The 24,373-nt window shown below is 38.2% G+C and overlaps 1 protein-coding gene across 1 annotated transcript in view; it reads right to left on the bottom strand.

Moving 5' to 3' along the window:
* The window catches only part of LOC100717061 (T-cell ecto-ADP-ribosyltransferase 1-like), a 36,702-nt gene that overhangs the window by 4,952 nt on the left and 7,377 nt on the right, over positions 1-24,373 (bottom strand). The window lies entirely within an intron of this gene.

Here is a 24,373-nt window from a genome sequence, read left to right on the forward strand (position 1 = left end):
GTCCCACCCTCTCTTTATTCTAAATAACCAAAGTGTTATTCATTATCATAAACTAATTATGATCAACCCTTTAAGAGTTGACCTCAGAGTTCTCTTTGTTTACATAAAATAACCACTCAATGATATAAAAGAAACTTGCTTCAACATAATGTAAATTGAGTGAAATGTATCTGGGATGAATTTCTTGTAGAAAAAAAGATTGTACTGGAGAGATTAGTGTTTACTTTGTGTACAGGAGGAAGAACATTTGAGTAATTGCACTTCAAAAAGAGGAATGAAAGGAATGACAAGAATTCTAGATATTGAATAGATATTGAATGTGATGTCAAATTCTGAGCTTAATGGACAGAAGGTTAGACTGAAAGGCAAGTTAGTATGCATGGAGGTGTAGGAGATTATAATTATATGTATACCTTCAGAACTCCATCTTGAACATAAATATAACTTCTTCATGTCAGAAACATAGTGCACTTACCCAACTCAGTTTTCAGTTCTACATTTCTTCCTTTCCTAGTTCTTCAATGTTGCTGATGCTTACAACTGCCTTATTTCAATACCTGGTGGCCTCTTCTTTATGAAACAGTTAGATATAACCTATTCGACTGGCCACACTGACCCACACACTCTACAGGGGCTTTGTAGATATGCCACCATAATCACTTTTCAGTCAAGCCATGACCTCCTGGACCTGGTGCCTGGTTGCTTTAAACAACTCAAATTCTCCTCAAGAAACTTTTGTGGATAATGCTCTGAGCCAACAAAAGCACTGGCCTAAGAGTGCTTTTCACTTCTCTGCCTCTCTCCCTTCTTGGCTCCATGTGTGGCTCCTAGGTGTGTTGTGTACTAACCAGGACTTTTCTTTCTTGATCATTGAAAGAGTGTCCTCCCTTTAAAAAATCCTAAATCAAAACAAAGGAGAGGCTAGGAGTTGATGTGTGCCTAGAGTAGGTTAGGAAGTTGGATACTTAAGCATATTCTTCTTCTACCCTGCAAATCTAGATTTGACTAACCATAGAAAGGGAAAGACTTTTGACACAGGGGATCTTTCTGGACACAGGTACTGGCAAAGACTTAAGGAGTAAATTTTAAGGTCTTGGATTAAGTTTTTAAGTTTTTAGAGAAATAGGTAGATGGATACATTGCATGTTATGCTTCAAGAGTTTTTCTCTTTTCCAAATCTGATTCCATCTCTCTGTTAAAATATTCCTGCCCAGAATTTCCATTGCCACTTGACACATAACCTCTCACTAGTCCGTAGTCTAGTCCAGGTATTTTTCCTCACAGCCCCATTCTATTACCATTCTGTCCCCTGGGAATATTCCTAATTACGTCACCCTCAGACACCCTTCCCATTCAGAGTGGCCAAGTACCTGATCTCCAGCAGCATCTCAAGAGGCAATACTGTGGTCCTTTTATTGTGGGAAAGATGATATCAGTTTTAAATTTGTTGGAAGCTGCTGAAACTGAAAATTGAACAGACATGTAGGGCTGCTGCACCACTGGGGCAAGATAAGATAATGGCTGAGGACATCTGGCTCCAACTCCAATGAACAAAATAAAGACTGTAACCTCAGGCATTTTACCCCTGTAGTGAAATACAACAGGGATACTTCTCCTTGTTAACAGAATTTTTTTGGGGGGGGGTACTGGGGCTCGAACTCTGGACCTCACACTTGCCAGGCAGGTGCTTATGCCACTGAGCTAAATCCCTGTCCCATTTTTTTACTTGCAAAGTCCTTGAACCACTCCCAATGTCTGTTCAATTTCCTGTGTTGTTTGAAAAAAATAATAAATATAGGCTGCCCAGAAGCATTCCTTGTTTTAGCCACCAGAGTCCCCGTGTTGTAGGGGGTTTTGGTCGTCTTGGAACCCTAAAATCATGCCACTCATCTCACTTATATAAGCCTTCGCCATACACTTGTTTGGGAGATTGGGGATCTAATAAATAAATGTCCCTGATATAAATTGCATCTGAAAGTAAAACTGGATTATTTATTAGCCAGTTTCCTACTATTTTGCTATTATACTTTTGCTCTCATACTTTGTTTTTACACCAAGAAGACATTTCTGCTTCCTGCCATAGGATCGGTGATGGTGATGGTAGTGGGGTGTGTGTGTGTGTGTGTGTGTGTGTGTGTGTGTGCGCGCGCGTGTGTGTATTTTACAGTATTCAAGTTTATGGTGCAAAAAAGCAATGGTCAGTGGTCAATCTCTGCTCCATATGTTTGGTTTTAAGGTTACATGTAACATTTCAGAGGAGTTACTTCAAGACAAGGGTTAGGAGAGGTGAAGGCTTTTAGAGACTGCTTTTGCATCCACAGTCATTTCTTAGTTTTTGAGTTTTCTGGCACAGTACAGAAACAGAAGAAAGAAGAAAGTGAAAGTGGCCATTTATTTGAGGACATCGAGAAAAACAGCCCACACTCAGAGGCGTTTGGCTTTCTCCTTTGGACCAGATACAGAGAGGCAGAGGATTATATGACCTCTGATTGGAAGTGGCACTGGGGTGGGCATTGATGGTGTGTGAGGGACTGTTTGGAATTATCTTCACTCACAAAAGGGAAAGTAACAATTTGGGCTGAAGCGGAAGAAGAAGGGATGGCTGTCAGGGCAAGCATTCTTTCTTTGGCTTTCCGCCATGTTAGACCATTGCCATAACTGTACAATAATTTATATGAGGGCAAAAATCCTTCATTCAGTATCAGTTCCAACACTTGGATACATTGTGTTCATAAACCAGTTAAATCATAAGCCAAACACTGATTTTGTATGCAGTTTTCTATGGGAATTACCAGCTTCTCCTAATCCTGGATTGTTGTAATGAATCTGCTGGTTTCCTGAGTAACTGGACCAAACCATGGAAGGATGTTTTAGGTGAAAAATACCACCACACACCAGGCTACAATAAATCTAAAATCCTTGACTCTGCCACTTGTAAAAAAAGGCTCCACCAAAATAATATTTGTACCTAGCTTTTGTAAAATACGTTCAAAAAACAATTTTTGTACCAAGCTTTTGTAAAAACTTTCACAGAAATAGAGCCTGGATAGGCACTAGAGTATATACATTAAACACAGTGTGCATACACTTCAAGAAAAGAAAACATTGTATATTTTAATACTGAATTTATTGAGACATCACAAGACCAATACCAGTTACCTTTGGCCTCTGCAATTACAAGATGCACTCAGAGTGGTGATCATTAGCTTCCAGATATTTATTAGTATGGTGAACTGCTGCTTGGGTAACCTTGTCCATTGAGAATGCTGCACGTGCTTCTCTAAGGCCTGGCAGTGTAGTGAGTTTTCCATGATATACAATGTTCTCTAGGGTACCCTATACGAAGGTAACACAATGTATTTGGAGAACAAATACGGTCAAGTCAGACACTTTGGAAAAACAACTATAAACATAATGATTAATCCTATTTTCAATCTGGTTTATGATAATGAAGGAGCATAACTTTATAAAGGGAAAATCTTTCAGGTGTAATATCATAATCCTGAGATATATTAAACAGTAGACATAAACATATCAAGAATAGTTAGAATATACTGACATTATATCAAGATTATTAGATATAAGTCTATAGTAGGTCCTAAACACACATATGTTAATAAACTTCCACAGGTAAGTGATACGAATCTCCAATTTAAAATCATGGGCCTAGAATAGATTAAATTCAATTGTGAGTAGGTTTACATTTGAAAAGCTAACACTATGACGTTGAAGTAGGTGGATAGAAAGCCTATGATGTTTTGTCTAATATTAGGGAAAGCAGCACCAGGAGTCTGACAATAGAAATATTTCATAGACAGCAGCACCATTGGCAAATATCTGGGTAAATCATTCAGTTTTGAAACAGTTTTTATTAATACCATTTTACCCCAATAGATTTAGCCATTCTGGATGGCTGAATACGTCTTCTGATTTAGTAGTAGTGTTTTTTGATGCAATTTATAATGAATTTATTATTTTAAAAATCTATTTTTTGCACTTCTCTTTTTGCAGTCCTAAAGAATAAGTCCTTTGTAACTCTTTAGGGTAAATCTCTGGTAAATCTCAAAGACAGTCTCACATGCAAAAGACATTGCTTAGGATGATTTGGGGAAGGCAAAATAACAAAAGTTATCAGAGGTTGCATATTTATCAAATAGGATTGTGTGCTGATGAGAAACCATATTACCTATTTAATACATTTACAAAGTAAGTATAGGTGATATCATAATTATAAAGAATTCTTTTGCTGTGGGGAAGGAGCTTTTCTGTCTTAAATAACCAAGAATATGATCAAGTTGAGTTTGCGTCTCAGTCAGAGCATTTGCCTTACATGTGCTAAGGGCCTGTGTTCAAGTCTCAGCTAAATAAAATTAACGTAAGACTCAGAATCTTCCCCTAAACAAACCATCCAGAAGTCAGGAAAAACTTTTAACAATCTCTTATTGAGACAAAATCAATAATCCTAGAATTTTTTGTTATTTTAGGAAACTAAATTCTAGTTCTAAATCAGCATAATATTTGATACTTAAGCTTTCTTTGTACAAACCTTATAAATAAACCCTTTGAGACTTAGTTCATTTTCACTATGACAAATAAAATTACCTTTTTGTGATTTCTTTTTGAAGGAAATTTTTATCCCCATTTAGGTTTTGTTCTAAATGTTTTTTTTTTTTTTTAAATCTCTGAACAACATATGGGGTAAAACTTCTCATTTTCTTAACAGAAACACTTCCTGAATATCTTTTACAGAAAGTTTTTCTTTTCTACAATAGATATGTCAACTATAACTTTTAACACAGTAATGCAATTTATCAAGATAAGAGTAAAGATAAAGACAAGAATTTAGACTTAAAGTATTCTGTCAAGAGGGACAGCTAGAAGACAAGAAAGGCATGCACAGGAACAATGGTTTTATTTTTCACTTTTGTGTTGCTGCATGTTTATAGCATCTAAACAGTTTATAGCACTGCATTCATGGTGAGGAGTTGTAGCACGAACGTGACATTTTGTGACTCTTTTTTTTTTTAATGACTAAGTTGTTTTAAAGGGAAAAGTGTGAGTTGGGAGAAGAGAGTGGCTTGGAACTGATAACATGAGAAGAACTGATAAGGAGAAAGGACTAAGGATTCTGTGAATTTCAAGAGATTACACCCATTGCCTCTATGACACGATACAGGTCAGGTTTACAGTCAAGCTGACTTGTTACAGGAAGGAGGGTCAGTTCATAGAAATGAGGACCTCAATTTATCCCAATAAGTAGATTCGTGAGCAATTTTTTATTTTTTTAATTTAATTTATTTTTTTTATTTTATTTAAAAGGAAAAAGAGAAAAAACAAAAGAAAACAAAACAGTGTAAAGGTACAAGTAATAAAGAACTAAAAAAAAAAAAAAACAGTAAGAAATCACCAGTTAATAGATTACACCTTATCACCTTAGAGATAGTTGTTCAAGTCACAGGTTCAAAACATACAAAGTGGACATTCAAACAGTGAGACTGCAAATAGTTGTGTTCAATGATCCAACCAAAAGCATTAATATGGTCAGCTGTTTAACACACCTAGACACACTTGCTGTTGTATTCTTTAGAGCACTTTTTTTCCCTTCTCTTTATTACAACAAAATTTACACATTTTGGGTTTTTTATTACTCCCATAGTTCTTACTATTTTTTTCCCTTTGGAAGAGAATAAAATCAAATATGACAAAACAAAGCTGTCAGTCAAAACCAAGGATAGACATAGCACATGATGTAAAATCAGAGTACAAGGTTATTGACAATGGTTACCATAATGCCTCTTGCTTCCTTAAGAAGAATTGTCTATCTCAGTAGGTATTATAAAGTTGAACAAAACAGTAGAGAACAAGACCAATAAAACCTAAACATTTTAAACATTACAGGACTTCAAAAGAGGATAATAGTCAAACCAGAATGGGCATCATAGTGAATCTTATTGCCTCAAAGTAGTTGCCTATACCCTCAAACTTGATACTATCATACAGAATGGAACAGAGTCTAATCAGTCAAAACAAGATAGTGGGAGTATTACAGGACTTCAAATCAAGTTAATAGGAAATCAAAAAAGTTACTATAATATATCCTGCTAATTTTTTTTTATTTTTCCCCTTAATTAAAAAATTCATAAAAATAACTAAATAATTTTTTTAATGAATAAGGGAGACATTGAGATAAAAGAGGACATAACAACATAGCAATACAGGTCAAAGCATGACAGTTTCAGCAACCTAGTGCTTCACCACCAAATAACCCGACTTAATAGTAGTTACCATAGTGTCTTTTTCCTTGAAATATTTGAATATAAATTTGTATACTATAGCATCAAACATATCAAGACAGTGTAAAACCATTCAAGTGGATGAAAGCATTGTGGGGTATTTAGAACCAGCTAACAGAAAATGAACAATGGTTTCTGTATTATCTCTTTGCCTACAACAATTTTTGTTTATACTATCACATATAATAAAATCCAGCAAGATACAACATGATAAAACCAATGGAGACAGAAGAGCCATAGTTTGGTGGGGCTTCAAAACAAGATGGCATTAAATCAGGACTAGCTATTATGATGTCTTGTTTTCTTCAAAATAGCTGTTCATTTCGTCACAGGCAATAATATCAAGCAGCCCAGAATAAAGCCATTTCAATTAATAAGCAAAACTTTATAAGGCTTCAAGGCCACATAATGGGGAATCATCATTACCACATACAATTATATATTTGAATCATTTCCTACACTAGGGAAACTATTTGGTATTCACACATGCAAGTTTGATTTATTTTACTTATGAGTATGCTTTCAAGCTGCATCCATTTATTGATAAATATCTCAATGTGATCCTTCTTTATAGCTGAGTAGAACTCCATTGTATAGAAATACCACAACTTTTTTTATCCGTTCCTCAGCTGATGGTCACTTGGGTTGTTTCCAAGATCTGGTGATTACAAATTGTGCTGCTATAAACATAGGTGTGCATATATCACTGTGGTAAGATGCGTTCATTTCTTCTGGGAATATGCCTAGAAGTGAAATAGCTGCAGTAAATGGAACTTCCAATCCCAGCTTTTTGAGAAATCTCCAGACTGACCTCCACAAAGGCTGTACCAGTCTACACTCACACCAACAGTGCAGGAGAGTTCCTTTTCCCCACAGCCTCTCCAGCACTTGTTGTTGGTTGTTTTCTTGATCCTGGCCATTCTTTCAGGAGTGAGATGGAATCTCAGTGTGGTTTTAATTTGCATTTCCTTAATGACCAATGATGATGAACATTTTTTCATGTATTTATTTGCCATTTGTATTTCTTCAACTGAAAAGTGTGTATTCATGTCAGATGCTGGTTTTTGGATTGGATCTTTGAATTTTGGGGGTCTGAGTTTTTTTTAAATTCTTTATATGTTTTAGACAAAAGTCCCTTGTCTGAGGGGGAGTTCACTGAGATCTTTTCCCAGGTTGTGGGTTTCCTTTTTTCTATGCTGGAGATTTTTTGACATGCAGAAACTTTTTAATAAGAGGAGGTCCCAGTTATTGATTCTGGGAAGTATTTCCCATGCAGTTTGAGTCCTGTTCATGAGTACTCTACCTACCCCTATGTCTTCAAGGTTTCTACCCAACTTGTCTTCCAATAGATTTAGTGTTTCTGTTTTAATGTTCAGATCTTTGATCCATTTAGATTTTAATTTAGTACATGGTGATAGGCATGGGTCTAGTTTTAGTTTTCGGCAAATGGAGAGCCAGTTTTTCCAACACCATTTATTAAAGAGACTGTCGTTCTTCCAGTGAACCTACTTGGCTCCTTTATCGAAGATAAGGTGGTTGAGTGTGTTTGTAGTTGTGGTTGTATCTTCTAATCTATTCCATTGATCTTTGGCTCTGTTTTGATTCCAGTACCATGTTGATTTTACTACTGTTGCTTTGTAGTATAACTTAAGTCAGGGATTGTGATGCCTCCTGCCTTGCCTTTGCTGCTTAGAATTGCCTTCGCTTTTCTAGGTCTCTTCTGATTCCAGATGAATTTTATAAGTGATTTCTCTAGGTTTATAAGATATGTTGATGGTATTTTTATTGGAATTGCATTGAATCTGTATAACAGTTTTGGGAAAATGGCCATTTTCACAATGTTTGTTCTTCCTATCCATGAGCAAGGGATGTCTTTCCATTTTCTGAGATCATCTTCAATTTCTTTTTTCAGTGTATTATAATTTTCCTTGTACAGGTCTTTCACTTCTTTCATAAGAGTAATTCCTAAATATTTCAATTTTTTTGCTTGCTAGTGTGAAGAGTGTGGCTTCTCTTATTTCTCTCTCTGTGATTTTGTTAGTGTATAGGAATGCTATTTATTTCTGAATATTGATTTTGTATCCAGCTACATTACTGAATTTATTTATTATATCTAAGAGTCTTTCAATGGAGTTTAGGAGGTCTTCTATGTAGAGTATCATGTCATCTGCAAACAATGATAATTTAACTTCTTCTTTTCCTAACTTTACCCCTTTTATTTCTCTTTTTTATGTCTAATTGCTCTGGCTAGTACTTCCAGTACTATATTAAATAGGAATGGAGATAAAGGACATCCTTGTCTTGTGCCTGATTTTAAAGTACAGGCTTTCAATTTTTGGCCATTTAGTATGATACTGGCTGTTGGTTTGTCATAGATGGCCTTTATTATATTGAGGTAAACACCATCTATTCCAATTTTCTGTAAAGTTCTTATCATGAATGAATGTTGGACCTTATCGAAGGCCTTTTCTGCATCCATAGAAATGATCATGTGATTCTTACTTTTGGCTTTATTGATATGGTGGATTACATTTATTCATCTACGTATGTTGAACCATCCCTGCATGCCTGGATGAATCCCACTTGGTCATGGTGTATAATCTTCTTGATGATTTGCTGCATCCTATTTGCCAATATTTTACTGAGGATTTTTGCATCTGTGTTCATTAGGGAGATTGGTTTATAGTTCTCTTTTTTAGTTAGGTCTTTCTCAGGTTTTGGTACTAGAGTAATATTTGTTTCCAGGAATGACTTAGGAAGGAATGCTTCCCTTTCAATTTCACTGAATAGTTGAGGAGTGTCAGCATCAGGTCTTCTTTGTATTTCTTGTAGAATCCTGCAGTGAATCCATCTGGGCCTGGGCTCTTCTTTGTAGGTAAGGACTTAATTACATTTTTCAATTTCATTGATAGAGACTGGGTTACTCAGCAGTTTTACATCCTCTTGATCTAGCTTTGGTACTTCATATGTTTCTAAGAATCTGTCTATTTCTTCTGTGTTATCAAACCTTTGAGAGTAGAGTTTTTCGAAATAGATGTTGATGATCTTATGTATTTCTTTTTTTAAAATTTTATTTCAAAGGAAAAAGAGAAAAAACAAAACAAAACAAAGCAGTGTAAAGGTACAAGTAATACAGAACTACAAAAAAAAAAGTAAGAAATCACCAGTTAATAGATTACATATTATCATCTTAGAGATAGTTGCTCAAGTCACAGTATCAAAGCATACAAAGTGGACATTCAAACAGTGAGACTGCAAACAGTTGTGTTAAATGATCCAACGAAAAACATTAATATGGTCAGCTATTTAACACCCCTAAACACAGTTGCTGTTGTATCTTTTAGAATTTTCTGTATTTCTGTAGAGTCTGTAGTGGTTTCACCTTTTTCATTTCTTATTGCATGAATTTGAGCTTTTTCTTCCCTTTTTTTTTTTTCACTAAGGTTGGCTAGGGGCTTATCGATTTTATTTATTCTTTCAAAGAACCAACTTTTTGATACGTTGATTCTTTCGATTGTTTTCTTAGTCTCTATTGTGTTGATTTCTGCTTTGATTTTTATAATTTCCTCTCTTCTTTTGGCTTTGGGCTTGACTTGCTCTTCTTTTTCTAGCTGTTTGAGGTGTAGCATCAGGTTATTTATTTGTATTCATTCTGTTTTCCTGATGTGGGAACTCAGTGCAATACATTTTCCTCTGAGGATGGCTTTCATTGCACCCCACAGATCCCGGTAAGTTGTATCTGTATTTTCATTTTCTTGTAGGTATTGTGATCCACCGATTACTCAAGAGTGTGGTATTCAGTTTCCATGTGTTTGTGGGAATTTTGCAGTATCTGTTGTCATTAATTTCTAATTTCAATGCGCTATGATCCAATAACAAGCAAGGGATGATTTCAACTCTTTTGCATTCCTTTAAATATGTTCTGTGAGCTAATACATGGTCTATTTTAGAGAATGACTCATGTACTGCTGAGAAGAATGTGTATTCTAATGTTGTTGGGTTGAACATCTGTATATGTCTATGAAGTCCTTTTGTTCACAGGTGTGATTGAGTTATGTTATTTCTTTGCTCATTTTCTATCTGGTTGATCTGTCCCTTGGTGTCAATGGTGTGTTAAGGTCTCCTGTTACAATTGTGCTACTGATAATTTGAGTTTTCATTTCTGTTAATAGTTGTTTTATATAACTGGGTGCTCTGGAGTTTGGTGCATATATATTTAAGATAGTTATCTCTTCCTTTTGGAGTTTTCCCCTAACGAGTATGTAGTGACCTTTTTTGTCCTTTCTGATCATTGTTGATTTAAAGTTCACGTTGTCTGCAAACAGAATGGCTACTCCTGCTTTTTTTTGGATTCCTGTTGCATGAAGTATTGTTTTCCACCCTTTGACTTTCAGTCTGTGAGTATCCTTCTGAGTTAGATGGGTTTCCCATAAACAGCATATGGTTCTATTTTGTCTCTTGATCCATTCTGCTAGTCTGTTTCTTTTGATTGGTGCATTGAGACCATTACATTAATGGTTATCACTGTTATATGCTCGTTTATTGTTGACATGTTATCTGTCTGCTGTTGCATCTTTATCTTTCTGTTCTGTTTAATTATCTGCTTTGCTTAGTGGTTTTTTCCTTTGTGTATCTAAAGAGTCTCTCAATATTTTTTGCAGGGTTGGCTTGGTGTTCATGAAGTTCTTCAGCTGTTCTTTGTCATGGAAGTATCTTATTTCACCATTGATTTTGAATCTAGTTTTTCAGGGTACATCAATCTAGGTTGGAAATCATTTTGCTTTAGGATCTGGAATACTTCTCTTCATGCTCTTCTTGACTTTATTGTTTGTGCTGAGAAGTTTGCTGTGATTCTGATAGGTTTTCCTTTACAAATGATCTGTCTTTTCTCTCTGACAGCTTTTAATAATGTATTCTTGTGTTGGATTTCTGGGATGGTGATTATTACATGTCTGGGTGTAGCATTATATGTCTGGGTGACTATTTGGAGTTCTATAGGCTTCACTGAATGTGATGTTGGTTTCTGATCTCATGCTTGGCAAATTTTCAGCTATTACTTCTCTAAATATCCTCTTGACATCCTTTATATTGTCCCCTTCTTTTTCATTAATCCCTATCAATCTTATGTTGTTTTTCTTTGCAGCATCTTGCAGTTGTTGAATTGTTGTTTCCTGATTCCTTGTTATTTTTAAAAGATCTTTCCTTTCCTGTTCACTAGCTGCAATCCTGTCTTCAAGGTCTGAAATTCTATCTTCACTTTTATTGAGGTAGTTTTTATAGCTTTCAGTGGAGTTTTTGATTTCCTGTATATCTCTGTGCATCTGCTTTATGTATTCTGTTTGTTTCCTGTATTGCTCATCTATTGATTCTGTTTTTTTGTTTAGTTCCTCCAATTTTTAAACTGTGTTTTCTTTAGATATATTCAGCATTTCTTTCATTTCTTTTATCATTTCTTCTTTTACTTGGGAGATTATTTCGAGTTTGAATTCCTTTAAAGCTTCCCAGAGTTGCTTATTTATTTCAGTAGCTATTATGTCTGATATTTGAGGTGTATGGCATATATTTTCTTCTATATACAACACTCGTAGCGTTTCTTGAGATGGGCTGGAGCTTTGAGGTTGTAATTTGGTCTTTCGTTTTGTCATTTTCCTATATTTCTGTGTTTCAAGTGTTTCGAGTGTTATTCAAAAGCTTCCTCAGGGTCTGTTGGAAATCCAATTCTATATTCACAGCTCCTGGGACTCTGGCAACCTGTTTCCCCAGGCTGCTGGGGCTCTGTAAGCCGTGGCACTAGTCTGTCTGCTTAGAACTCCAGGGACAATGTGCGCCCGCCTGCTTGCTTGGAACTCCTCAGTCCTCCAGACACAGGGGTAGGCGGATGTAAGCACACCAGACCCTCCGAGCCATTCCCCCACACCCAGATGGTGTGAGGGTCCCAAATAGGCTGGGCTCAGGGGACAGTATTCGCCTGCCTGCTTGCTTGAAACTCCAGAGTTCTCCGAGTGCAGCCGGAACTGTGAACAACTTTTTAACTGTTTTCTTTAGATATATTCAGCATCTCTTGAATTTCTTTTATCATTTCTTCTTTTGTCTGGGAGATTATTTCTAGTTTGAATTCCTTTAAAGCTTCCCGGAGTTTCTTGTTTATTTCAGTTGTTATTATGTCCGATATTTGTGGTGTATGGCATATATTTTCTTCTATATACATCGCTCCTAAGGTTTCTTTGGATGGGCTGGAGGTTTGAGATTGTAATTTGGTGTTTCATTTTGTCATTTTCCTATATTTCTGTGTTTCAAGTGTTTCGAGTGTTATTCTAATGCTTCCTCATGGTCTGCTGGAAATCCTCTTCTATGCCCTCAGCTCCTGGGACTCTGGCACCCAGTTCCACCAGGCCACTTGGCCTCTGGAACTGGTGGTGCTCACCTGCTTGCTTAGAACTTCACAGTCCTCCAAGCACAGCCAGGTACATGGAGGGGGATGTAGGCACCCCAGACCTGCTGAGCTGTTCCAGTCCTCTTTTCGTTTTTTGAGTCTGGATTTTGGTGTGTAGTTCAGGCTGATCATGAGCTCACTATGTAGCACAGGCTGGCCTTGAATTTACAGAGATCCTCCTGCCTCAGTCTTTCAAGTGCTGGGATTATAGGAATGCAGCACCACACCCAGCTCATGCTTTTCTTTTAAAAATATTTTATTTTGATTTTATTTATTAATAATTTTAGGATTGTAGACAGTTTGTAAAAATTAGTACCATATGCAATTTTTTCATATAGTCCTCTCTCAGATTCCATATACATTAATATTTTACCACTTATGCCTTACACTTCTTTCTATCCATCCACTTCATAATATTCTTGTTGGAACTCTCTGAAGTCAAATTGTAGACATGATATTATGTAACTCCTAAATATGTGCATATGTGTACTGTGCACACATGAACTCTCTGAAGGCAAATTGTAGACATTATACTATGTAACCCCTAAATATGTATTTCCTGAAAAACAGGGAAGGGATACTTTCTTACATAATCATCAATATTATCAAAAGTTGGTAATTAAGATGATATCCCACTATATAATCTTTTATTCAAATTTCATCAAGTGCTCTTTATAGCTAAAAGGAGAATAAATATGTGATTTAAAACATATCTGTCTGGTCCAGGATGTAATCAAATATCATGTGTTATATTTAATTTCATGTTTCAAGTCTCCTTTAATTGTCTTTTTTGTTCTTCTTTTTTGAGGCATATGGGCCAATTATTTTATTGATTTATTTTAATTTTTTAAGATTTTATTTTAAAGACAATAAAATCAAGCAAAACAAAACAGAATAAAGTCAACCAAAACAAACCAGTGTAAGTGATACAGGACTTCAAAACAATACAAAATCAATGGTGATTACCATAATGCCTCTTGTTGTCTTCAAAATAGCTGCATATATCTTCAGACATAGTAAAAATCAAACAATAAAAACAAAACCAATAAAAACAAAAAAATGAATGCAATAAAGGACTTCAAAACAAGACAGTAGTAAACTCAAGATGGCTATCATAATATAACTTGCTATCTTTGAAATAGCTGCCCATGGTATTGGATACAACAAAATCAAGCAAAACAAGACAGAATAAAACTCAACAAAACAATGAAAATGATATAGGACTTCAAAACAATATAACAGGGAATTAATAATTGCTACCACTTTCAGGAGGAGATCCCCCACTGATGCCACAGTGCGTACCCATGATCCTCTGAGTAGATGGATCAGACCACCGGCCCTAGACCTGCAAAGTCAGTGAAACACCAAACCCTACAAGCATCAAATTGCATTTCACCTCAGTAGCTATCATTGCAGCCTGTGTTTCTCCAAATTAGCTGGTTGCTTATGGGGGAGGGGTATGGATCTTCTTGTTTCCCATTCCATGGGCTGGAAGGGGCTGGGATCTGGCTGTCCCTCTGGTGGTGGCAGCCTGCACATTAAGCACTGACTCATAGGGAAGGCTAGCTTCTTGGTGGATTCTTGCTGTCTTCCCTGGCAGTCCCTGAATGGCACTGACTCACGGGAAAAGGCTGGGGTCTGGATGTCCCCTGGTGGTAGTGGTGGTGGCCTGCATACAGGGAAGTGGACCAATTATTTTATATAATGATCTTTTGGAGTTTGTTTGATGTTTAATCATGGTTAAATTTGAGTCCTATAACTCCTTTTTTAATTTTAATTTTTTATTCTAAAGAGAGAAAAAGAAACCCAGAAAAAGAAGCAAACAAACCAAAACAACAACAACAACAAAAACAGCAAAATAACAATAACAACAACAAAAAGCAACAATAATGATATAGGATTTCAAAACAAGACAGTAGAAATTTAACAAAGGTTGTTGAATTGCATATTGTTATCTTCAATATAGTTGCTCAGGTTACCAGACACAGGAATAAAACAAAACAATAAAACAGAACAAAATACTGGATTTTAAAAACAAGATAGAAGGCAATCTCCCACAGTTGTTATAATGCATATTGTTACTCTCCAAACAGATGCTTAGTATATCCAGCTTTAGGCCTGCAAAGTCAAGTCAAATAGTACATACACTATTTTGTTTTATTTTTTTACTTCAGTTGCTGAACTTGCAATGAGCTCATTGCTTATGGGGGGAAAAGGAGGAGGGCAGCTTTGCTCTTTTTGTCTCCCAGCCTGTGCAATGGCTGACTCATAGGAAGGTGTGGGTTGGCTTCTTGATTCTCCTCCGAGTCTGCAGGGCTGCTGCTAGTTCATGGCAAGGCATGGTTTTGTGTAACTTCTTGATTTCCATTTTTGCTCCCCAACACCCTATTTTCACCAACAACCCACAGAATAAGAAAAGAGAGAGCCTCTCTTTACATCAGGGTTTCTGGACCTTGGCAGGGTAATTCTTTTTTGTGAAGGATTGTCCTGTGCACTCTAGGATGGCAGTAGCATATCTACCTTCTACTCACCAGATGCCATTAGCACTGTGTGACTTAACAGTGAAGTAGGAAAGGAGAAATAAAGACAGGAAGAAAGGAGATCACAAAGCTATAGTTCTGAGCTTGGTATCTCTGCCTTCACTCACATGCAAGAACATGAACAGTTTCGTCATGGTAGCTGAATTGCCCTTCAAGCCATCAGGCTCCCTCTGAAACTGCAAAACCAGATTTGAAATGAAGATGCACCAGACCCTGGCCCATACCAGCTAATCTATAAAAGCTGGCTTTATTCCTGTGTGGGTGGGCCAATCTGAGTCTTATCATCACAATGAGCCTCTTTCAGCTGTTCAAGTTGGAGTCTTTCCCCATTCTCATTTTCTAACTGCCTAATACATCTGCTTATGCTTCTTATCAGAATGTCTTGAAATTATTTTCTTTCTTTTTTGTTGCTGGCAGTGTGTATTTGTGATACATAATGATATAATAATTACATTCATCTTGGGGAACTGGTAAACGTATTGCACATTAATCATTTTTACTTCCTCTTCATTTTCCATCTCTCTGGAATTCTTTTCTAGGAGTGCTCACGAACCTACTTGTTGGGATAAATTGAGGTCCTCATTTCTGTTTTGGGAACCTCTATGAACCTCATGTGGTAACATTAGGAAATACGTATTTGGTCTCTGGCATCCCTTACGCTCTTTTCTGGTGCACAGTTCTTGAAACCCATGAAGTTTTTGAAATGGTGACCGTCCTTTAGTATGTTAATAAGATAACTGGTGCCTGGGGGCTCCTGGACAGCATCAGGATGGGGGTTGTTTGCCAGAAGAACCACTTTCAAAGCCCTGACCCCCTCCTACAATCTATGAAGAGGGGCCATAGATTGAAAGGATCACAGGTCATGCCCATATCCCAAAAGGACAGAAAGGTAGAGGGTGACAGGAAGCTGGATCAGAAGCTCTGTGCTTCTTCCTTCAAACTTTGCCATGAGCATCTCTTCCATCTGCTGGTTTCTAAGTTGCCTCCTTTTATAAAACATTCATAAATGTCAGTGATGTGTCTTCTTGCATTTTGTAAGCCACTGTAGCAAATGATCAGTCCTGAAGGAGGGTTGTGAGTATGTCTAATTTGTAGCCATTTTGGATAGAAGTTGCAGGAATCATGGGGTTCACCTTTTGCAACTGGCATCTGAAGTTGGAGGAGTCTTGTGTTCTGACTCTGTAAATGGGGATCTGTGCTAACTTTAGGCATTGTTAGAATTGAGTAACCCAGTTGGCATTTAATGAAAGCTGAATTGAATTGTATGGGACAAATACCCATGTATTTGTTCAAAGAAATATTGGAAGTATTGAGAATAGTAGAGAGGTAGTGTATGAAATTAAGTTTTTTCTTTATACGCCCTTTCCTCCAGTTGTTTTTGGGGAATGGCTTTAGTTTATTTAGTAAGTATTTACAGTGTCCACTATGTGCTAAGCATTTTCTAGTTCATGTGGATACAGCTAATGGGATATATATTCAAATGGAAAGAGAGACAGTTAAAAAATAACTAGAAAATAGTGGTGGTAAGTCCTATGCAGAAAAACAAAGAAGAGTAAAACAAATTGTCAAAGGAGGGCTCTTATAAAATGCCATTTATGCAGAGACCAAAGGAAGTGAAAAGCAAGCAATGTGGGACTTCCGGGAGAATATGGTGGACAGATAACAGCAACTACTGGAGGCTCTCTGAAAGGCTCGGCTCAGAAGTCAGGAATGATGCGGACTAAGGAGACATGAGCCGGTAGAGATATGCTCTGCTGACTCAGGAATGAACTGGGCTGAGAGAAACCAACTTGGAATGCAGTCCTGGCGCTAAAATAGGAACAGAAAAGTCTAGGTGTGGAGACTGGACCCCGTGCCGTTGGAAGCCGCAGTTTGGATTTCCCGCCACTCCGCGGCTGACTGCCTCCACAGCGGCTCGGCAAGGAGAGACGCGCAGAAGCTCTGGGAACGGGAGTCTGCGAACAGAGTCGAAAACAGGACGGACAAGGAGGTGTGCACTGACTGGTGGCGAGGTGAGTGAGAGAAACTGACACTCCACTGCAGTTTGACTCCAGCGGAGGACTTTCTGGGCTCGGGCAGTCCTGTAAGAGCAGGGCGTGGTGGCGACTCCAGCCACACATTCCCTTCTCGGACGGGATTGGTGAAAAGTGCCTGACCTGTGTGATGCTGCAGGCGGACTTAGTAGGCTAGCCCAACCCAGATCCCAGAGCCTGACGGTGACCGGGAGGAGCGGGCACCACGTAGGCTGCCTGGTGCGCAGCGGCAAGCGGGAACACCTAGCCAGCGCAATTCGATCAGGCTGTGGCTGACAGGCAGGGAAGCTGGGCCTCATATGTAAACCTGCATATATATAAGGAACAGAGAATATGGGGAAGGGAAGCAACAAGAAAGGCTCCTCGGCCCCCAATTCTGAGAAACAGGCAATAGCGGGCACCACACCAATAGACATTAAGTGCCATATAGAGAGCCTCATAGACCAATTCAGGAATGAAGTTATCAATGACCTGAAGCTAGAAGTATGCAGAATAGTTAGAGAAATGCTAAGCACCACCCAGGAAAAAACAGATGGTGGAATGGAAGAACAGAAAAAGAGGGGAGAATTGTTTGATGGAGAAAACAGAGAAAGCATAGAGTACGTGAAGCAGGTTCAAAGGGACTATCAAGAAATTAAGAAGTCTATCCAAGACTGGCATAACAGCTTGAAAGAAACTAAGGACAGACTATCTGAACTGGAGGGCAGACTCGTAATATGGGAGAATGAAATGAAAAACTTCTTAAAAATAACAAAAAACAAACAGCAATAATACAAAGACTAGAAGATGATAAAAGGAGCCATAACTTAAGGATTAAGAACATAAAAGAAGAAGTAGGGACACAAACAAGTGAACTACAAAAGCTACTCACAGAAATAATCCAAGAGAATTTTCCTAATTTAGCAAAAGGTAAAGATACTCAGATGTATGAGGCATACAGGACCCCAGCTACCTACAACCCTAACAGAGAAACACCCAGGCATATAATAATAAAAATTCCAGAAATTCAATACAAGAACAGAATATTAAAAGCTGTCAGAGACAAGAAACAGACCACTTACAAGGGAACACCCATCAGAATTACAGCAGATTTCTCTGCACAAACCATCAAATCACGAAGAGCATGGGGGGAAATAATTCAAGCTTTGAAAGATAATAATCTCCAGCCAAGATTGAGATATCCTGCACAACTGTCCCTGGAAATTGATGGAAAAACAAGGTGCTTCCAGGATAAAGAGGAACTGGGGGAATTTGCAACCACCAATTCAACCCTATAGAAAGTATTGCAGGATATTCTAAAAAAAGAAAAATACAAAAAACCCAGAAATAGTGGTGGGGAGGCCACAACGAATGGAGCAGAGAACAAAATGAAGAAGACAAACTGACAGCTACTGACAGAAAAAGAGCTCAACAGAAATGAGACAGAGAAGATTGGATGATAGGAACAGCTATTTTGGAGAAAATGACATCTTAATAGGTAATACTGATTTAGTATCATCTTGTTTTGAAGTCTCATCTAGCTTTTGTTCTTCTGTCTCCAATGGTCTAAACAGGTTGTATCTTATTGGATTTTATTATGTACGATAGTATAAGCAAAAACCTTTTAAAGACAAGGAGATTATACAGAAACCATTGTTCATTTTCTGTTAGTCGATTCTAAATACTCTGTAATGCTGTCATTCTCTTAAATGGTTTCACATTGTTTTGATATACTTAATGCTACAGTATACGAAGTTGTACTCAAGGACTTCAAGGAAAGAGTCAATATGGTAATTACTTTTGGGTTGGAATTATCTGGTGGTGAAACACTATTCTGCTTAAATGGTTATGTTTTGATCTGTGCTGTTTCGCTGTTATGCCCTCTTTTTTTCTCAATCTCCACTCCATTATTTACTTTTTATTTTTATCCGTTTAATTAAAGGGAAAAAAATAGCAGGATATAATATAGTAACCCACTTTGACTTTCTATTATCTCGATTTGAAGCCCTGTATTACTCTCACCATCTTGTTCTTGACTGATGTTCCCCTATTCTGTTTTGCTGGATAGTATCAGGTTCGAAAGTTTAGGCATCAGCTGTGAAGATAATGAGATTCATTATAACGCCCATTCTCGTTGACTTTTATCTACTTTTGAAGACCTACAATGTCTCCAATGTTTTGGTTTTGTCGGTTTTGTTCTTTACTGTTTTGTTCAATTGTATTATAACTAATGATATAGGCAATTCTATTAGAGATAGCGGGAGGCATTATGGTAACCATTGTTGATCACCTTGTATTATGTTTTTATATTATCTATTATGTCCACCCTTTTGACTTGACCGATTCTGTTCTGTTATGTCTCATTTGGTTTTACTCTCTTCCAAAAAAGCAATAAGAACCGTGGGAGCAATGAAACCCAAAATGTGTAATAGTCATTGTACAAAAGAGAGGAAAAGAAAGTGCTCTAAACTATATAACTGCATGTATATTTAAGTGTATAAGATAGAAAATGATATCACAGAGTTTTGTTGGATCATTGAACAGAACTGTTTGTAGTATCATTGTTGGAATATCCACTCTACAAGCTTTAATTTTGTGACTTGAACAATTATTTCTAAGATGGCAATATGTAATCCATTAACTAATGATTTCCTACTGTTCATTTTTTTCTTCTGTAAATCTGTATAACTTGTACCCTTTCACTGTTTTTTTTTCTTTTCCCCTTAAATTAAAAAAAAAAAAGGCAAGCAATGTGGAAGCTGAGGAAAACCCGGAACGTGCATGCAATACCCCAAAGGCAGGAACACAATGTGCTTGTGTGGTAAGAAGATATCAGAGAGGCCACCAGGCTGTAACCCATATAAGGCTTTGTAAGAACCTCAAATTTTACTCTTAGACAAGAGGAGTGGCATGACTCAATGTGCTGGTCAGGAAGAGCCGTCCTCTGGATGCTGTGAGCAGGACAGATTGTGGAAGCAAAGGAAGACCAGTTACGAGGTACCTGGGGTAGTTCAGAGGAGAAACTACGCTGGCTTTGACTGGCAAGGCAGTGTGGGGATGGTATGAACTGATGAGGTCCTGGGTATCTTTATAAAAAATTATTTTTATTAATGCATGCTGGTAGTATACAATGATTATATTCATTGTGGGGAATTGGTACCTGTACATAACATGTCCTAATTCTTTTACATGCCCTTCTCTCTTCCACACCCTTTCTCCACCTCTTGGTTCCCTCCCATTTGTGAAAGACCTATTTCTCTGTTCCTATTATCTGTCTTCTATTTTGCTCTTAAATTTAATTGTGGTTTGGGTGTCTCATATAAGAAGAACGGTGTGATATTTAAGCTTGTGTGTCTGATTTATTTCACTTAGGGTTATGGTTTCAAGGTGGATCTAGTTTCCTACAGCTTACTCAAATTTATCCTTATGTCTCTATAGTTGTCCACTGTATAAATATAGCTTTTCTTGCATCCATTCATCTTCTGAAGACAGGTAGGTTGCTTCCAAGACTTAGCTATAAATTGTGCTGCTATTAATATGGGTATACTTGTACCATTATAATATGATCCTTCTTGAGATTTACTGAGGTCATTGAAGTTACCACATGTGAAAAAATTATTAAGACTAGGAGCAGAGTGTGGAGAAAATAAAGTTTTCTCCTTACATACTTTTCCTCCAGTTTTGACAACTAAATTATCTATAAAATTATGGGGGTGCATCACCATGCTTGGCTGTCCTTCTGTTTCTGCATTGGTACCAACTCACCATGGACTGAAACTGTGAATGAAAATAAATTTCTCTTCCTATAAGTTTTGGGTGTCAGATATTTTGCCCTAGTGATGGGTCAGGAAAGTGACTAATACAATGGGAAATATATAATTGTAGACAGTTTTCCTGGGAAAGACTATTCAAACATGATCACTCAAACTCAGTCCCATTTGTGTGTTCAAACTGAGGCCTTCCCTTCTCTGATAAGGACTAGTTGAAAATTCATGAGGCCAGGCCACTTCTGCACTCTGAATAAACTGGTTCCAAGCAGAGTGAGAGCAAGCGAGGATGGGGATGGGAGAACATGAGTGCACCAGCAACACGGAGAAAACACTGAATAGTGGTCTAACATGGAAGCTTCTCAATCTCCTGGTACAACCACTGTCATCTTTTGATAAAGGGGATGTTAAAGTTTTACCTTGATTGTGGCAACAACTTTGTACATTATCCTTAAACTTGAGCCCCCCTAGCCCCAGTTGAGCCGATCCCATCATCTGGTGCTGCTTTCCTCTGTCACAGAAGGTATCCGCACAGGGTGGAGGAACAGAGAGGGTAGAGTTCTTCACCAGTAGACATGGCGGGAGTGAGGAAGATGTAGGTAGCTTTAGAAGTCAACATGACTGAGAAACTCCACTTTCTAGTTGTGTTTTGACTAAAGGATAAACATAGGCCCATTTTCTTAGTTCCCTGTGTACGTGGAGGTGTGTTCTGAGATTGTGCCTGATACTCAGGTTTCTGTCACCCTGTTCTGTACTGTACATGGCCCAAATGTACTGTGGCAGTGAGACGGGGTTGCTGAGAGACTGTAGAAAACACTAGACAGCTTGTGAGAACTTCTAACAGGGAGGGTCCCCCAGGGGTATGTGCTGTCCGGCAGTGATGCTCAGAAGGTCCTACCTCTCTACCATGCTTTACTCTACACCCAGTTACTGTAGGGAGAAGTTTTAAAAAATAGATTAGACCACATAAGCAGTGACATCATTAGCTTGCTTTGTTCATTGTGTGAATCTATCTACAACACAAGAATTAGAAGGCCAGGTAGCTTGTGGTTAAAAATTAACTTTGTAAATGTATAACTCAATACACATGTGTACCAGTCAGCTTTCTCATTGCTGGGACCCAATACTTGACACCCACAATTTAAAGAGGAGAGTTTTTTTTGGACTCACAGTTTCAGGGCATTTAGACCATGGTCAGCTGGTTTAGAGGAAGAAACATCTATCAGAAATGTGTGCAGAATAGAGAAGCTTAGTTTATGGTGAGTGGGAAGCAGATCAGTGGAACAGTACTGGGGAGAAGGGGGACAAGACATTCCTCCCTGAACCTCCTAAACATTCAGAAGTGTGCTCCACCATTCCCAGGTGAATCCCAAAGCCAATCAAGCTGATGCAACCAAGTTTGACTATCATACCATAATTACTGAATCAGATACCTTTTACTTACTGTCTTAGTTACTTTTTACTCATTGCTGAGACAAAATACCTGAAGACCAAGTTGGGAAAGGAAAGGTTTATTTCTTATTGTTTTTGGAGGTTTCAGTCCACACTTAGTTGGCTCCAAGGCAGGTAGGCATGGCTGGGCCGCAGTTCATGGCGGCTGCAATTGCAACGACAAGGCAGAAACCAGCAAAAGAGCAAGACACACCTTCTTCCTGTCCTTACCTTACATCCTGGCTCCACCCCTATGTGGATGTAGCACTGACACCCTCAATCCAAACGCTAGACAATGAACTAATCACAAATGCACAATGCAAACTCATGAGGCCTGGGGGCCACAGACATAAACCATGATACTTACCTTTCAGATCCTCTTGGCCTCACCCATCTCTTTTACTAGTTGCTAGTGTGGCCAGAAGCTTTGACTGACTTCATGCAGGGACAGCATGACAGTACCTCTCCTGCAGCCCATGCTGCAAGCCTCTCTTGTCCCAGCCTGGTCATTCTTTTTTTTTTTTTTTTTTTTTTTTTTTTTGTCTTTTTCCTTTTTATCGGTACCAGGGATCAAACTCACCTTGCTTTCAAGGCAAGTGCTTATGCCGCTGAGCTAAATCCCCAACCCCCAAGCCTGGTCATTCTTTATTGTGGCCATTGTTGGATGACCTTTGTTAATCTAAAATGTCCCCTGAAAGTCTCATGTGTTCAGAGATGGGACTTTTAGAAGGTGATTGGATCCTGGGGGTGTTATGTTTGTCACTGATGAATCCACAACTGAATGTGCTATGAGGAGATGGGGCCTGGTTGGAAGTGATTCACTGAGGCATGACATGGAATGATCTATCTCCTTCATTGTTTCCTCCTTTCTCACTATTTCTGACCACCACCCTGTGAGGAGCTTTCCTCTGCTCTGCCTTTCTGTCATACCATTCCTGCCTGTAGCCAGTGAACTATGGACTGAAACCTCTAAAAAACTGGGCCCCCAAATAACTTTTTCATTATTGAAGGTGTGAGTGTTGAGTATTTTGCCCAGCAATGAGAAATTCACTGGGACAGCTTCAGTACCTTTATACCAGCAACGTGGGAATGCAGGGAGTTCATGCCCCACAGGACCACTGGGAGATGGAACACAGGGGTAACGCCTCACTGTTTCTCTCCCAGGGATGAGCTTGAAGATGCACTGCGTATGGATCTAGATGTTGTTCTGTGCAGCTGAGCACTCAGGGAGGCACAGTTCATAGCACGATCTCATGTTGGGTCTCTGCTTCCCTGCTTTTTTGTTCTTATCCAAATCATCTACTCCACAGGATTTTGCTATCTAATAAAGTAAGAGCAAACAAGTGCTCCCAGGCTTTGTTTTCCGTAGAACCTAGGCTAAGACACTGACTTTAGTGAATTTGGTAAATTAAATTTAATAATATAACTCATGGGGTTTGTTAGTATGCTTTATTACTGAAATAACTGTTCACTTTCAAAAGAATAAATAATGGCACTGTAATGGTTTTTTATAAGAACATCAAATAATGCACATGAACAGAGATAGTTTAAGAAAAGCTCACTTTTTAATGGGCATTGTAGGTACCCTAAAGTACAGTAGGTGTATGTATTACTGTGTTTACTAGAGTTAGATGTAGATGCAAGACATTTGTCTGTTTGCTGGAGACCCAAAGGATCCAGTTGAGGGCCTGGAGCCAAAGGAGATTTCCTATCAGCAGGCTGAAGGATCTGTGCTGGGAGTCCAGTAAATCTGTGCTGGAAAGGCCCAAAGGTGAGTGCTGCAAGCTGAAATATCTGTGTCAAAAGGTGGAAGGATCTGAACCAGGAGGCTGAGGGGTCTGCACTGGAGACCAGGAGATGACGTCCAAGGAGAAGATGAGGATTGAAGCTCCTTCAA

This window comes from Cavia porcellus, unplaced genomic scaffold (assembly GCF_034190915.1).
Source record: "Cavia porcellus strain 051 isolate PalLab524CR breed Dunkin Hartley unplaced genomic scaffold, mCavPor4.1 scaffold_9, whole genome shotgun sequence".
Classification (NCBI taxonomy): domain Eukaryota; kingdom Metazoa; phylum Chordata; class Mammalia; order Rodentia; family Caviidae; genus Cavia; species Cavia porcellus.